The 7,243-nt window shown below is 37.5% G+C and overlaps 1 non-coding gene across 1 annotated transcript; it reads right to left on the bottom strand.

The window, feature by feature from the left end:
- Window positions 1-5,784: 5,784 nt before the first annotated feature.
- Window positions 5,785-5,859, bottom strand: TRNAR-UCG (transfer RNA arginine (anticodon UCG)). The gene has a single exon. It is a non-coding gene; the product is annotated as a tRNA-Arg (tRNA).
- Between the last annotated feature and the right edge of the window lie 1,384 nt (window positions 5,860-7,243).

The raw sequence follows: 7,243 nt of genomic DNA on the forward strand, positions 1-7,243 counted from the left end.
TAGGTCTCTTCAAGGGGCAGACCTGAAACAGTTCTGTGATAGATTTGTGACAGTGGATGAGACGTGGCTCCACCACTATGATCCCGAGTCCAAACAACAGAGCATGGAGTGGCGGCACAGCAGTTCGCATCCCTCACGCAAGTACAAGTTGCAAGCATCAGCACGCAAGGTTATTGTTGGCACGAAGTTGGTACAAAGTGCTTTGGAAATGAACACATACTATTATGAACGTTGAAAAGAGCATTAACCTGTGCAAATATAGATAGGATGTGTGACTACAAGATTCGATTGATTATGATGTACAATTCTGTTAGTGTATTTGTTGATTGGGTTCAGGTGAATAATAAATAAGGTATTATATAATTTAAATACGTATTTTTTTAGAATGCAATAGTTATGGCCACAATTTTTGGGAGTGCGAAGGGTGTGTTCCTTATTGACAACCTGAAGGTTGGACACACTATTACGGGAGCCTATTATGCAGCCCTAATCCCTAAGTTACGGGAAGCAATCAAGGAAAAACGGAACGGGATGTTGCAGCGAACAGTGCTGTTCCACCAAGATAATGCTCCGGCCCACAAAAGCCATCTTACTGCTGCCACAATCCATACTGCTGGTTTAGATGTTTTTGAACATCATCTCTACTCACCCGACCTGGCCCCCAGTGACTTTCATTTGTTCCCAAAGATGAAGGAACACCTCAAGGGGAAGAAGTTTCACTCAAATGCAGCTGTTATTGAAGCTGTGGAGGAATGGCTCACGGCTCAGCCAGAGACTTTCTTTGAAGCTTGGCATACTGGCTTTACAGTATAGGTGGAAGAAGTGCATTACTATGAAAGGAGACTTTTTGGAAAAATAATACTGCTTATAGGTCAGGGACAATAATTATTGAACCACCCTCTTAAACAGCTTAGAACATAATAAAAAGTAGGGTCAATAGAAAGTGGGTAATAGCAACCGAAAGTGAGTTGGCTTAACATGAGATATAATTCGATAATTGAGCTTCTTCGTGGCTAAGCGGTTAGCGTACGCGTCTTTGGCGTGGGAGACCCGGGTTTGATTCCCGACGGGAGCTCATGTGGTTCGGATTCCACGTTAATCAGTAGGTCCACGTTTCATATAGCCTCGCTGCTGAACGGGACGTTAAACTCAAAATCAACTCAACTCAACTCAGAATTCGATAATTATAATCAACCTCTGAGGCGAAGAATCTTCATGTTTCTTATAAAAAAAACCTTGAGGGTACTTTATTGATACTTTCGGAATCTTTATGGAATATTTAGTGTATAGGGTATCTCAAAGATTGCTACTTAAGTAATGCATTCGCTTACACAGTATATTGCATTACAACTTGATATTGCAACTTCCTTTGGAAAAATTACCTAAACAGGAATTCCTTAATGCTAATTGTCAATCTCCCATGAAAGTGATAGACACTGGTATTTGGTATTGTGCCATTTGGAGCAGCGATAGAACCACTTCCATGCTACATCCATGTGTTGGAGGTTGCATATGATTGTATGTTGTGGCATGTTGACATGACCAGGGAATAGTCTGACTGCGATCAGGCGTGTTAATTCTCTGAGTGTAACGCAATTTCGATGAAATGTATATTTACTCTACAGACAGCGGAAGGAGGACACATCAATGGCAAACACACTTTGCAAACATTTCGATCGGTGTTTTTTTGCAATTACTGTCTGTGCAAAATGTTAGAATTATAACAACTGTTTTAGTCGCCTGTCTGTGAACGTTGCAATTGCTTTTATAACACACGGTCAATATAATGAGTCAAAATGTTGTGTATTTAGCCAATGAGCTCTGAACTTTAATATCGCACTAAACAGCTTGAAAAACAGAATCTCTTGAAGAAATTTAAGACCAAAGCAGTTTTTTTATTATTGACTGAAGTATTTTTAAATTAATAGAGTTAAAACACAAAATATCACAATAGTGATATACAGGGTGAACAACGCATAACAAATCTATGTCAACTGTATCACGTTTATATAGATTGATCAATATTGATCATTCCAGCAAACACGCATTAGCCAAATTTAAGCCTAAAAGCGATGTTTCTTCTTCTTTGTTTTTTTTTTTTTGGCAAAACAACATAAACTTAACGTATATACGTAAACATAATTCATTAAAACAGAAAACACATAAAATAAGTTACATATTCGCAAAGAAACACTGGAGTTCATTTCGTGCCAAGCTTCGGAAAATTCCACGTACAAAAACGCAACGAAAAAGGTGAAAGGTAATTATATCTGCTCTTACGCAAACCGCTATAAAATGTGCACAACTGTCTGCTTCTCCATACTTTTTCTCTTTGGAAGGGGCCGCGGTGGCTCAGTGGTAGAGCGTTCACCTCTGGTGCTTGGGGTCCCGGGTTCGATCCCAGCCTCCGCCACGCGAACTTTGTGGTGGACAAACACCGTGGTCGTGGGTTTTCTCGGAGTTCTCCCGTTTCTTCCCACTATCTTCATTCCACCATTTCATTCATTACTCATCATCACCGTCTCCTTTAGCCTAACCGGCGTAACCACGGGACGTAAAACTCAAAGATTTCATTTTTTCTTCTCTTTGAAGTTTACCCAAGTTAATTTAAAAACAAAGCACTTTAAACGGAGATAATATACACTCAAGTGGCACACTTTACTCACTTGAAAGAAAAATGAAGTTTCTTCGAAAGAGTTGTATCAGAAATAGAATGATACATGAAAATTTAACTTCACTTCAAGGAATCATTGCAGTCCAGTACGAATCATTTTTTTTTAAATCTGGTAATTGAGTTTAGTATTGCAAGAATTGTCAAATGTGCCTTTCTTATTTTTTTTTTTAAATATTGGTTCTCTTAAGATTATTTCTTTTGCTGTCCTCTAAGAAAGTTCATTCACACTGTAAAAAAAATTCATAAGTAAGTTTACAAAATAACGTTGGCAATCTGTTTGCCAATCCTCTATGTAAATTAATATACACCTATAAAATAAAGTTACTAATATGAAATGGTGTAAAATTACAATTTTGTCAACAAAACTATCATATTTTCTTGTAAATTTACTGTAAATTTGTAAAAAAATACAGGAAATTTTGTAATTTAATATAAGGAAATGTATATCAACTTACAAAAGAAAGGGTAAATGATTTTACATTGATGTTTGGCAATTTAATTACAATGTTTTTTTTTAGTACATCACTGTCCTATTAGAAAACGAACGTGCAGTAATCACCTGCAATCAATTTTCTCTTCGCTCTGTCTCAAATTATCAAGTGTCAATTGACGTGACGCAACATTATAATTTCCCAGAATTTGTGTTGTCAGTTGTAACAAGCGACAAGAAAAGTCTCGAATTAGTCTCACATGGTGTTCAGGTGGCTACGTCATGGACTACACAGGTTGTTCCCAAATTATGCCCAATTGGCACTCACATAATGATTCGCGTTCATTTTATTCATCAATCTTTTGTCTATTGCTCAGTAAGTAAGATCGACATTTTTTAAAAACCAAAGTATTTGTAGAGTTCATCGTGTTTTTTTTCGCCAAGATATTTTAAAATTTGCTTAAAAATTCCGTTAGTCGCTTCTCTAAAAATTTTGTCGCTATCTGCCTCTCGAAATCCACTAGATTTAGTAACTTGTCACTAAGATTGGAAACACTGGTTTTATATGTAATTTTCTGCTTACATTACACAATTATTCTTATTACAGTCGTCAGTTAGGATTGAGTTTCAAGTTGGGAAGATACGTTTTACAATATATGAGGTTATAGGAGCACATTTGTCGTGTAGTCTGCATCTGCAATTCGCATCAGAAGAATGGTATTCTTTGTTTAACAACAAATAGTGCTTGTAGAAAGTTAAGGACGAAACTCATCGATTAAAAGAAGCACAAGGGATTCTTGCTGTTAGGAACAAAATCATCAACTAAATTATGTGATCAGAGTGTTGTTTTGTGATAATCGGAGACGGAATACGAAATTCTGTTCTCTTTCAGAAAATAGCTTTTGATGCGTTTTGTTGATGCGATGCGCTATGTTAGGGACATTCATAGTGGTTTTATCCATGCGAACTGTGAATATCAAAGTGCGTCTATACCTAGCTCAATTGTTTTACAGTCATCTAACAGTATGGAAAATCGACAAAATTTGGGAGCTTACTATACCACATCTCATAGGTTAATCAAATACCTCGACAACAAGAAAATTGAATGAAATCTTTGAGTTTTACATCCCATGGTTATGCCGGTTAGGTTAAACGAAACGGTGATTATGAGAAATGAATGAAGTGGTGGAATAAAGAAACGGGAGAACCTCTAGAAAACCCACGCACACGGTGTCTGTCCACCACAAAGTTCACTTGGCGGGAACTGAGATTGAACCGAAGACCCCAAGCACCAGAGGTGAACGCTCTAGCACTGAGACACGGCGGATCTTTTCGACAACAACAATTCTCATCAAGAAGTTATGATCATCCTTGTCTCCTAACTTACATTCTGCAAAATTTACTTTCGGAAAATTTGAGGAGAAAGGTATGTTCTGCCAATAATTCCCTAAATAAATATAAAGAAAACATCACGAACCTTACCAGTAGCATGAGCATGGAAGAACTGTAGACAGTTTCAATCTACACGCTGCGATATTCTGAGTATAGAGATGGACAACAAATATGCAAAGAATTGACACGAACACTTTCAATATTGGAGATGTCGATTCAAGTAATACTGAAAGCAGATGTAAGGCACGCTGTTGATTAATTACTCATACAATTTTGGTGCTCGGAAGCAGGAGTAAAAGTGGATCTGAAAAGGTCGGGGGAAGGTAGGTAGCGGCATGACGTCATGCCGTTCCACTGCCTATCTTTGCTCATTCTAATTTTTTAGGAACTGAGGGAACGCCGTACATATTTTTTGGAGGTTAGGGGACGGCGTTCCCCCGCATTCTCCTGCACTTTTACCCCTGCTCAGAAGAGCAAAAACGACGGACTATGAAATAATACAGATTGGCTGCAAATAGAATTGAATTTCTTTCTTTTCTACATTATGCTTAATTACCAGTGCATTACATACAGTTTACAAAGTTAGATCAAACTGGAATCAAAATATAATCGACAAGAATAAGAAGAACGATAGAAAGAAATGCAGAGGTGTTATCAAACGCTTCCGAGGACATTGGTTTAGAAGGAAATGCAGAGAAAACTAAGTACATGGAAGTTCGTTCAGATCGTAATACTGCAAATTGTTGATACAATGAAATATCAAATAATACTTTCGATAAAGTGTATACTTTCAAATACTTAGGTTCAATAGTAACAGAACAAATCATATTCAGGAAGGAATTAAATATGTCGTCTAAAAACTGAGAATTCGTGTTATTATTCAGTTCAAAATAATAATAACGCTCGCAATAATCGACAGGGTCGCTTCGAATTCTGTCGATAAATTTACAACGATATTGTATATCTGTGAATTACTTTCATTTTTATCTTGTAGTTATTTTGGACAACGGTGCTTAAAGCTGCACAATCTAGGGATTTAGGATTTAGATTTCTGGGCTTTCGGCATCTAAGGCCATTTAGCCCGTCACGATTTGAGGGATGACGTCCCTCGGCGAGCACACAATCCGGGGAAAGGGAAGGAAGAAAGGATTGGGGAGGGAAGGAGGCGGCCTGGGACCTATAAGTTACGTACCACCCCGGCATTTGCCTGGTGTGAATGAGGAAAACCCAGGAAAACCTCATTCAGGGTGGCTGGCCTGAAAAAGCGTGTTACACTTTTTCGACCGAGTGACCCCACCGGGAATCGAACCCGGGACCGCTCGCACCGAAGGCGAGAGCGTTAGCGACTACGCTACGCGGGGCCACCTGCACAATCTGTTGTGGAGAAGAAGAAAAATATATAATTTATATTTCGATATCAGATAGGTATTTATGTATTGGTAGTTCCAGTAACAAGATATAGTTGTTTGTTTAAAAGTTGCTATCACAACAAAAAAGGATTATTATTAATGGAGAATTGAGAATAAAAGGTATTTGTGATATATATTGCTAGTTATTGTGGTGCATGATAGTGATGACTTATCTTATTATCCGAACTGTGGGCAATAAATGTAACAGAAAGAAAAAAGAAATTAATGCAAAATTAAAAATATTGAACGTTACAAATTGAAACTTAAATATATAAAACGATGATAATGCCTGTTGTTCTGTATGGTTGCGAAACATGGCCCCTTTCTCTGAAGGAAGAACGTAGACTGAGAGTACTTGAGAACAAGATCTTGAAGCGAATATTCGGACCCAAGAGGAACGGAAGTGAGGAATGACAGAAACTGCATAACGAGGAACTGGATAATTCATACCGTTTACCAAACATTATTAGGGCCAGGTGGGCAGGTCATGTAGCCAGAATGAAAGAAGATAGGGACGGTTTCAAAGATTTTACTGGAGAAATGTCCACTAGGAAGACCTAGTCACAGATGGGAGGAGAATATTAAGATGGATCTCGCTGAAATAGGAATAAAAAGTAGAAACTGGATCCATTTGGCTAAGGTCAGAAGTCAAGGCCATAGAATTAGTTAATTATAAGGACAAGGGACGTAATTCAAAATTTATAATTCAAAGTATGATTCCAGCGTTCCTTTAGTCGAACTAAAGACAAATCCTGGAGAAACTGTAACTAAAACGACAGGCTAACAGGTTCAAATCATGTTAAATAACAAGAATGTAATTCTTGTTTCAAGAAACACAAGAATGGTAAATAATAAGCTACGTCACGTGACTTCAACGCCTACCACTTCTCCAGCTGGGAACTTAGTTTTTCATGGGGCGGAGTGAGTGATTTCAACTTGCTGGAAACTACCAGCAACACAATAAATTATTATATCAGAGAAAACATTTTAAAATCATATATACACTTATTATCGTCTCAATTCTAGTCCCTGCTTCAAGTGACCTGCGAATAATGGCAGAATACCTATGATGAGGAAACTAATGGTATTGTTTCTGAATACATTGTTGGTTGGGTAACGTATCTCTTAGAATTTGGAGAGAGGAGATCTGCGAAGAATCCTAAACCTCACTAACTTTATCGTGTCGTTAACTTTAAGGTCTATGTCGTGTTGTGTGAAAATCCAGGGAAACTAATGTAATAGATAATATGAATCCTGATATGTTAAAGGAAATTAATGAAATATTACAAAACGTTTCACAACGTATTTAACCTATTTTAAGAATGGTGAGAAAAAAAC

Source organism: Thermobia domestica, chromosome 9, assembly GCF_964235325.1.
Source record: "Thermobia domestica chromosome 9, izTheDome1.hap1.1, whole genome shotgun sequence".
Classification (NCBI taxonomy): domain Eukaryota; kingdom Metazoa; phylum Arthropoda; class Insecta; order Zygentoma; family Lepismatidae; genus Thermobia; species Thermobia domestica.